Here is an 11,384-nt window from a genome sequence, read left to right as displayed (position 1 = left end):
TATGAAATTAATTATTTTTTATTTTTAAAATCAAAATAGATTTTATTAAATCAAAATTTGATTTTTAGATAAAATTGAAAAAGGAAAAGAAACAAAAACACAAAATGGAAAAATGGTTTTTTCCATTTTCCATCTTTGAAGTAGCTCACACATGAAGCAACTTTTTGCCTTTGTCTTCTCCAAGCGTGAGCTGCAACTCATGCAACTCTTCTCTTTACATGTTGATCTACAATATAATGAAGAGATTGGAGTAAAAATTGGGCATGCAATCTACAGAATTTTGAGAGAAAATTCGGTTTGAAGAATGGTTCTTCAACAAGGTTGCTGCAGTGAGCTTTTCTCCTTCATCCCTTGATTCAAGCTCGTTTTGAGTCCCACAACTCAATCTAGAGCACCAAGAGAATAGTGAAGAAAATCTTGAGGTGGTCTACAACAAGAGAAGATAGCAGTTGGAGATAGAGCTTTGAAGAAGTTCTACAAGAGGTATGTCATGAAACCCATTTTTTCTGCAGAAGCATGCTTTATATTATACAAAAATTAGTGAATTTGAGTGTTTAGATGATCATTGTGCTTCCGTTGCTATTGGTACAATCCTACAAAGTAAATATAGAGAGATTGGGTAAGATTCATACCGTTAAAGACTTGGTCATCTAACATTGAAATCAGTGTTTGAGTGGCAACGGCGTCGTCTGATTTCTTGAGAGAGGCACACTACAAGAAAACTAGCTTGATTGTGAAATAGGAGTGATTTTTGTACAAAACATACTAGCTTGAAGATAGATGAAGGGTAGGGTAACGAGATTGATATTTATAAATGGTATTATGAGGCCTTTATGAAGAATAGTCCAAATGAAAAATTTACATTTTTTCGAAAGAAATCTTTTTTTTTTTTATAGTTTCTCAAATTAGACTACATTTTTCAACATATTCAAGAAAAAAAATATTATTAAACAAATATGTTTCTTTAAAATAAAAAACAAATAAAAGTAAAAAAATAGTATTATCAAATGGGTCATAAACTAGATATGATGATGAATATTTTTTAAAATATTTTTACACATTTTTATATGAGTTATAAGGAATTAAAAAACTGAAATTAAAATTTTAAACAACAAAATTAGACTAACAAACAACTAGATATGATGATGAATATTTTTAAAAATATTTTTACACATTTTTATATGAGTTACAAGGAATTAAAAAACTGTAATTAAAATTTTAAACAACAAAATTAGACAAACAAGAAAAATAAAGAGGGGAATTCAAAACTAAAATTAAAATTTTAAATAACAAAATTAATAAAAAGGGGGGATACAGGGAGTGGGGGGACGGCTGGGTTAGGGGTTGAGGTTGGGGGGTGGGGTTCGGGTGGGGATGGGGTTGACGGGGACTGGGATAGAATATTGGGAGTGGGGAGATGAGGCTGATGGGGAGTGGGATTAAGAGAGGGGACTGACTGGAATGTTGGAGGAATATAGAGAAGAGAAAACTCACCTAATAATTTGGAGGTGATATAGAGACATGTTGGAGGTTCGATTTCGGGAGAGGGAATGAAGAAGGGAAGGAGGTTGGGGAAATTAAAAATGGGATTTAGATAAATCAAAGATAGAAAAAAAGAGAGAAAGGAGGGAGACAAAAATGAAAAGAATTTATTTATTTTTAATTATATTTTTTGAATAATCATTTAGTGACAATGTAATATATTATTAAAGAATTGATTTTTCCATTACTTCGTTGTAAATTACCATTCAGCAACAAAATTTTCTTGCGCCACTAAAAATTAATTTTCTTGTAGTGATATATATCCTCTAACTATAATCATGCCCTAAGGTATATGTGGATCCTTCCTAATAGATCTCGTAGAATTCTTTAGATAACATGGGACTCCATCACAAAATCAATTGATAATGAGAGAGTAGTTCATCTAAGAGTGTGAATTCCCTTGATTTTTTATAATATAGAATCTTCAATATTATTGTCGGTTAGACTCTTAGTTATGGGCCTTTTTTCTTCCAATTTGTTTTTTATTTCTTCTTTTGTTTCGTATTGAATCTTTTTTTTTTTTCAAATTCAAATTGATATATATATATATATATAAATATCAAGATACTAGAGGAGAAAGGACTAGGGGATGCATCAGGGTATCTAAAAAAGTTGACACATTACCATTATCATCATACTCCCAAACTAAAATTGATGCATTCATTCAAGGAACAGAGTTAGTTATATGCAAACGAGTTAAAAAGGAGCTTGAACCCAAAGGATAACAAAATACGTAAAGACGCTAGAAGAAAAGCCTTTCAGTTAAACCATAGATGCATTCTACTTATAAAATAGAGAAGATCTTTTGCACCACAGAGCCTTAAAGGGTGATGATCTCACTAATAATTTTTTTGTTTTCTCCACAAACAAATGTGTTCAATTTTATTCTTATAACCAAAACTAGCCCACTGAATTGGTATGATTCGATTTGGTTTTTCAATTTTTAAAGTTTTTGTTGCACTCTTGCCATCAAAAATGGGTGGAAAATATGTTATATATGAAAAATTACATTTCCAAATATGTTGGTCTAACCACACTTCACAAGACCCAAATACCCAAGATCAATGCTGAAAAGATAAAGAAATGACTTAGAAATATTATGCAACATCCTCGATATTCGAAATTCGATGCTCGACGTCTTCCTACTCGATCCTCGATGAGAATTTTCTTCTTCGTCTGACGAGTCTCTGTTAAATCCTCGATGAAACTCGATGACAACTGAACTAATACTCGATCATACTCGATGGTTCTTGAATGATACTCGGTGTGACTCGAAGGTAAAAACAATGAACTCGAAGCTACTCGATAGCGAAGAATCGATGCACGATTGACTTGATATTTAGATTACTCGATGCGATTTGAATGATAATTGAATGGTGCACGATTTACAGTAAAGAAAACACTCGTATGGACAAGAAAGATAAGGCAAGAAGATGAAGACACAGTGTTTACGTGGTTCGCAAGATTGCCTACGTCCATGGGAAGATCTGAATTCTTTTTACTGATGAAGATTGCGTACAGTTTTGTCGTTTAAAAAAACAGTACAGTTTTGTCGTTTAAAAAAACTAAGGAAAATGATAGTATTTTGAATTTAAAATCAGTGGTATTTATAGAGTATATGAGCTGACCATTTACAAAGTTAGTTATAAATAAACAAAAAACTAAGGAATTTGAATCAAAACTTCTTCAAAATCAAATATAAACAAGTATTAATATGGAGATATGATTTTTTTTTTTTTATTTTTTTTTTATTTTTACAATGGTGGGTGAAGGAATCAAAGCTTTAACCTCAAAGTTAACCTACATATTTGATATCAATTGAGTTATGCTCGTTTTGACATACAATTGAAGTTTAAAAATTACACCAGAAATAATACAAAAATAATTAGTTTAAACAAAATGAAATACAAAAATGACCATGGTTAAGAATTTTAAAAATTATTATGTAACCTACTAACCCAAATAGGCCGGTAGGGGCATGGTCCATGGTGCGCAACTGATTTCTAACCCATTTAAAAACAGTAAATAGCAGTGCTGCAATAGCAACAGTTGCTGAAATGATAATAAACTGTGAAAGGTTAAAGAACGCAAACAATCAGCAGAAATAAATCGAAACCAGTAAAGAACACTAACATATATAGTGATTCGACCAGTTCGACCAGTTTGGTCTACATCCACTTTGAGAACAGCTTGAATTAATTTTATTAATGAACAATAAAGAAATTTACAAATTACATATAATCAACGAAACCGGTATCCGCACACAATGTCGCCTCTAAAAACTGAGAACTGCAAAACAGCCCAAAACAGTGTACTACCCGCCTCTTACCGGCGAACCACCAAAACCAGATCTACAGTAAACATGCGCTGAACCGGAACTGTCCGACAACTCGCTCAGAACCGGACCGCCCAGATCAATCCGATCTTCTGCCCGTCACCCACGCAACCGCCGTGTACACTCACGTCCGGCCGCTTTCCTTCTTCACGCAGCGGCGGACGTTTTTGCTTCAGGCTGGAAGTTGCGGCTCACCAGACGGCTGCTGTCCAAAAACACCCAGGCGGCTGCTTCTATGCTCGGGAAAATAAACCTCTAGCGGCTGCGATTTTCTTTCTCTCTCCCAGGCGGCTGTCAAGTTTTTCCAGCACCAATTCCACGAATTCAGACAATATTTTGGAGAAGAAAAGGGTAATTACAACAATGTCATTATTCATTATTTACAAGAATGCCGTTAGTTCTTTAATTTTTCCAAAAATCCTAATAAAACTCACTTAAATACCTTGTTATTTTCTACATCAACAACTCATCAACTTGGCTTCCTGAAGAGCAATTAAAGGTGGACAACAACATCGTCTCTAATTGTGGCATCTCTTTTCTCTCTATTATTTCAACGATCGACGTCAATACGTCCATAGCTAGAGCTTACCCTTTTCGAAAAGCCTGCAACATAGCAAACGCTTTTCCGTTATTACAACACTTCAAAGTATTGTATTTAGATGCATGCCAAATTGGACCTATATTTCTCAGCACACATTACAAAAAAATATATATGTTTTTGGTTCTTTAAGTTTTAAGGTCTAGTTTCTATTTATTTTAATTTTTTTTTACAAAAAAAAAAAAAAAAAAAAAGAAGAAACTAGTTGCACCTAGATATCTCAACTAAATTGATACAGCCCTAGAACTTTCATCATGCTTGGGACCAAGAAGTGCAAGTTCCATTGCCACATAAAATGTTTTAAGTTTGAGATTTGAGATTTATTTCAATTTCGTTCCTGTATATATTTCAAGATTTACAATCTTAACCTCCATTTATTTTTATTAAATATCCAATTATTTTCTTTAGTTTTAATATCTACTAATTAATTGTAAATAATTATACTTAATTAAATTTTAGTGTTTTTCATCACTATTTATAGAAAGCTTTTGGATAAGAGAGATGAGTAGGTGTACCTGTATATTTCAACGAAGTTGACATATACTTACCATCCTCATCTAGTCCCACAACCAAAAGAAATATATACAATAGAGATGAAAACAAGTACAAAAGCAGTCGGATGAAGAGCTTGAGATAAACTCGAGCAACAAAGTATTTTTCATCACTATTAAAATTAAATTTAAAATTATACCTCATAATTATTTTAAATTAATTAATAGACATTAACATTGGTAATGAGTATGTAGTGAGAAATCGTACTTAAAAGTATAAATCTTGAAACTTTAGATCAAATTAAAATAAAATTCAAATCTCAAAAGTAAAATTTTGAAACTGAGAGACTAAACTAAAATCAAATTCTAACACTTAAAACTAAAAACGTTAGCATTTTGGAGAGAGAAGGTGAAGTAGATGATTAATTGAACTTACAAAACCAATGCCACCAAGATTGAAAGTAGTTGGTGGTGGTGTAACGTTTACAGTACCTAGCAAGAAAGACCTTAGCATAGGGAGCTATGAAGAAAGCTGCTTCAATTTCTCCATTGTCAAAGGTCTTTGGATAATCATCAATCCCAACAAAGGTCCTAATATTATCACGAGGAATTTTCAAGGTATAATTCAAATATCTCGTGATGAAAGAATGATAGTTGCAGCCCAAAGTTTCGTTTGTTTGCTTTAATGTTTCAATGTCAACAATTGATGGCGCAAATCTTGAAACCGTCATTATAGATGGAAGACTTGCAGTAAAACATGAAGTTACCACAAGAATTACAAATAACTATGTCCCTTACACCAACCGAGCTAAAAACCCTTCAACTTCTTTTCCTGCATCAGTTTATAAAAAATTGTTCTTAAAATCATGCAATGAGAAAGGAAAGAAAAACATTAATTAGTTCTTACTTTACGAATAAAAGATGACGATTATTGAAAACCAGAGCCTTTTTCCGAATTCTCCTTCTAAACAAGCCAGACAACAGACATTATAAGAAGATGGGATAATGGAAAAATTATCCACATTTTGGTTGTAAATCTATTCATGAAAACCCATATTTCTTTCCAATTATTTGTCTCCTCTTTCACTATCACGATAACCCCAAATTTCACGTGCATTTGACTGGACTATATTGTGTGAGGAATAATTTTGAGAATGATTACAAAATCAAAATTAATTTATGTTCAAAGTGGACAATATGATGTTATCATAGTATAAGGTCTATTATACTTATATTTTCAATCAATACATAGTCTAGACCATAAAAATAAGTCACATTAGAAAGTTAAGTATGTGTCCTTAATGAAAAATTTAAGTGGATTGTCGAAAAGATTTTTTTTCTTGTTTACCTTTGCTTAGGCTTGCTTTACTAATCCATCGTCAGAGCCATTGATTGGGATCAATTGATACGACAATGAATAAGGCAGATTTTTTGCGACAGCTTCAAACACACTAATGGAAAATCCAGAAATGTATATTTCATTTATGTGGTACAATTTTTTTCTCAACTAAAATAATTTGTATATCATTCTTTATATTTGTGTAAAAAATAAACTCGTAAATCGAGCTCAACTCATACATATTAAATACTTCATAACACATTAAATACCATGACTTTCATTCATAATATAAATTTTATAAATTTTATAACATTATTAAAAAAAAATGTAATCATTTTCTAAAACAAAGTATACAAATGATTCAAAATAAAGTACTATTTCTTTCATGTTTACTTTTGCAAGTAAATAAAATATTTTCCAAGCCTTCTTTATTCACTTGTAATTCCCACGATTCTCTTGGTCTCTCAATGGACATTTCTTTTGAATGTTGATTTGTACCTTTTGATGGACACATATTAAACAACAAAACATAGACACATATAATTAAACAAACATAACAAAAGTAACCTATCGAAATAATAGCACAAGTCATTTAGAAATTCACTGACACCAAACCAAAACAACAAATTACATGGTTGAATATCTCAGACTTATAAACACAACATATCTATTTTAACACCTAAAACTCCAACAACATGTGAATGTTAAAATGCTCATAATAATCTTTGCACAAACATATGTGACATCGCTCCAAACATATTGTAAAACTCCTAACTGAGTATGTCATTGCTCATTTGACAATCTCATACGTTATCAATATATCGGTATTATATCATTAAGATGATTACCTAACTAGGCTAGTACCATAGTTGTGAGTACATCAAGTATTAACATGTTAAAGTTCTAAGTATATCACAAACTATCAAGTATCAATCAACAAACATGTTAAAATTTCAAGTACATCATCACACTATTAGGCATCATCAATCAATAAAGATATTAAAATTCAAAATATGTCGGCAAACTTTCAGACACCAATTAACAAACATGCATGTTAAAATTCATTGGAGATGAATGCCTGCATGATTTTATGGTATAAGGATATTTTGGACATTTTCTAATTTTTATGTTTTTGGCTATATCTGGAAAAAAAAAAGAGATAAAAATTTTACATGCTTTCAATTTCCGTTTTCTTTTTTACTAAATATGCAAGTGCCCCTAAATATTTGATCCAAGTAAGTATTTGTCAATGTGAGAGTTTCTGAACCTAACTTAGATGGCCAAACAGAACGCAAACAATCCACCAAGATATATAGTAGTTCGACCAGTTTGGTCTACATCCACTTTGAGAACCAGCTTGAATTAATTTTATTAATGAGCAATAAAGGAATTTACAAATTGCAGATAATCAACGAAATCATCATCTGTAATTTTAATATCTACTGATACCGAGCGATCCGCACAAAACGTCGCCTCTGAAAACTGAGAACAACCCGCTGTAAAACAGCCTAAAATAGTGTGCTACCCATCTCTGACCAGCGAACCATGCACAGTCTCTCACTGCTGCTGGAAGCAGCCTCCACGGTGAAACCGAACCGCCATTTGTGCAAGAACCGATCGATCTCTTTCGACACAGAAAATCGGTCGGCCACTGCTGCTCCACGCAAGAATAAGATAGACCGAACCGCCGCCCACGCCACAAACTGATCTGCAAAGCAGCTGCTACAATCGACGACCTTGCGCGGACACCCACGCTCAACCCGCGGACATACGCCCACCGATCGATCGTGATCGACTTCCACTGGCGGTCGCTTTCCTTTCAGTCTCGACTACTGGCCGATTTTTGCCTCCGACGCTTGCAGCTTTCGTTTTTCCCAGGCGGATCCCTTTGTTTTCAGTTCAGTGCTGCCCCTTTTTTGTCAGCCTCAAGATCACACGAAATTAAGCCCTATTTTTAGAGAAGAAGAGATAATTGCAAGCTCATTAATTATAAGAATGCCATTGGGCCTTTAATTTTTCCAAAAAACCTAATAAAAACCCACTTAAATACCTTGTTATTTTCTACAAATCTCCCCTATAACAGGAATATTTAAGTGCCAAGCTGATTATTCAATCTTCCTATCATCTAGATTTAATATTCAGCCCATCTAATAGGTATTTAAATCGATCGGCTGGAAGAACCTTAGTTAACACATCTGACAAATTCTCAACTGTATGAACCTTGACCAGTTTAACATCTTTCTGGGCCACAATTTCTATGATAAAATGAAATTTGACATCGATATGCTAGACCATTCGTGATGAGAGGGATTCTTCGCAGGATGAATAGCACTCTGGCTATCACAACGGATGATAGGAATGAACTTCTATGACAACAACTCACCAACTATTCTTTTCAACCACACTGCCTCTTTCACAGCTTCACCCACTGAAATATACTCTAACTCAGTAGTAGACAAGGCAACAACTAGCTGTAGAGCAACCTTCCAACTGACCACATTACTAAAAAAACGAAAAATGTGACCTGATAAAGACCTTCTTTTGTCAAGGTCTGCAACATAATCTGCATTTGTGAAGCCTTCCAACAGTGCTGATTTATCACAATCCCCGCTAAAACATAATGATACACTGGCACTACCTTTCAAATATCGAAGCACCCATTCAACTGCATTCCAATGCTCCTTCCCAGGATTTGACATAAACCTACTTATCATACTCATAGCATATCCCAAATCAGGCCTAGTACAAATCATCAAATACATAATACTTCCAACAGTATTACAATAGGGAATATTAACCATCTCTAACCTTTCTTGTTCAGTAACAGGACACTGAGATGAAGAAAGCCTAAAATTAGATGCTAAGGGTGTCGAAACTGCCTTACAACCAGACATATTATACTTCTCAAGTAGTTTATGCACGTAACTCTTCTGCGAAATGGTTAACAAACCTTTCTCCCTATCTCTTTCCACATCCACGCCTAGGATCCTTTTCATTTCACCTAAATCTTTCATCTCAAATTCACTATCCAATCGTTTCTTGAGATCACAGATTTCAGAATAATCCTTACACACCATAATTATATCATCTACATACAGAAGTAAATAAGTATATGTACATTTCTGAGATAGTTTCCAGTACATGCAGGTATCATATGAGCTCCTGTGATACCTCTACTTCATAATAAAGGTGTCAAACCTGATATACCATTATCTCGGCGATTGTTTCAGTCCATAGATGGACCTGTGAAGACGACAAATTATGTCTTCCTTTCCTTTCACCTCATAGCCCTTAGGTTGAGCCATGTAGGTCACTTCCTCCAATTCATCATGAAGAAAAGCTATGGTGACGTCCATCTATTCACCAAACATATCAAAGTGAACAACAATAGATAAAGTTAATCGAATGGACGAATGTCTCACCACTGGAGAGAAAATCTCATAAAAGTCAACTCCCTTCTTTTGAGTGTAGCCCTTGGCTACCATTCTAGCCTTATACCTAGGCTTGCTGTCACCTCCTGTACCTGGCTTGATTTTATAAATCCATTTTGAGTGAATGAGTTTCTGATTAGGAGGCCTTGGAACCAAAGATCGTGTCTGATTCTTCTGCAACGAGAACTCTGCTTCTATAGCATCCTTCCACCATTGCTTCGAATCAGATACAATAGCCTTCTCAAAAGTAAGAGGCTCTACTTCAATACTTTCAGCTGCACAAGTAAGAGCATAAGCAACTAAATCAGCATAACCATACCTCGTAGGAGCTTGCCTCACTCGTTAAGGCCTGTCATAAGTAAGCTGATAGTTCTGTAGGTCACTGCTACTTGAGCTTTCTTCACCAAAAGCTCCCTCATCAATCAAAGTCCTCTGCAGTAGATGCAATCTACCATCAGAACTGGATGACTGATCACTGGAATCACCTGAACTAACTGATGGTTGTGCTTTAGAATCAATTTTAACCTCTGCCTCAACCTGATCAACTGTCTGCTATTTCTGCTGCTCTTTAACACGAAATGGCATCTCTATTTCATTAAAGGTCACATCTCTACTGATAATGTATTTATTTCTGCCCTCTTCCAAGCACCAAAGTTTATATCCATTAAAACCATGAGGATAGCCAATAAACATACATTTCAGTGCCCTCTTATTTAGCTTTCCTTCCTTAACATGAGCATAAGCTGAACATCCAAACACTCTGAGATGATCCAAGCTTGGAGCTTTTCCTGTCCATATCTCCTGAGGAGTCTTTAGGCCTAAAGCGGAAGATGGACTTTTATTAATAAGATAACAGGCTGTTTGGACAGCTTCCCCCCAAAATTTTAAGGGTAATGAAGCATTTGTTAAGAGACATCTTATACGCTCCATAATTGTTCTATTGAACCTTTCAGCTAAACCATTATGTTGTGGAGTGTACGTAACAATGAAATGTCTCGTAATTCCCTCAGATTTGCAATATTTATCAAATTTGTGATTCACAAATTCCAAACCATTATCTGTTCTCAGATACTACCTTTCTGCCTGTCTGGTTCTCAACCTGCTTTTTCCATTCAAGAAATTTCCCAAAAGCTTCATCCTTCTGTTTCAATGGATACATCCACACCTTTCTTGAAAAATCATCAATGATTAACATAAAGTATCTCGAATCTCCCATAGAAGGAACCTTTTAGGACCTCACAAATCTGAATGAATATAATCCAAAATTTCTTTGGTAGAATGTTTCCTTTTCCCAAACTTCACCCTGGTAAACTTTCCCATTATGCAATGTTCACAAAATGGGAGTTCAATGTCTTTAACTCCTCCAAGCAAACCTTGTTATGAAAGAGCCTGCAGACCTCTTTCACTCACATGAGCTAATCTGTTATGCCATAACATAGATTTATCTATTTCTTTCCCAAATGCAACAGCAGCACTACCTGACTGCAGTACCCTCCAACACATAAAGACCATTCCTTAAGGTCCCCTTCAGTTTAACTAAAGAACCCTTGATAACCTTCAGAACTCTATTCCCAGATTTATAGGAATAACCTGCTCTATCTAATTCGTCCAGAGAAATTAGATTCCGCTTGAGTTTTGTAACATACCT

The sequence above is a fragment of the Benincasa hispida genome, chromosome 4 (genome assembly GCF_027475165.1).
Source record: "Benincasa hispida cultivar pf3 chromosome 4, pf3_genome.v1.1, whole genome shotgun sequence".
Taxonomy (NCBI): Eukaryota; Viridiplantae; Streptophyta; class Magnoliopsida; order Cucurbitales; family Cucurbitaceae; genus Benincasa; species Benincasa hispida.
The sequence above is the reverse complement of the archived record's forward strand: the minus strand, read 5'-3'. Positions refer to the sequence as shown.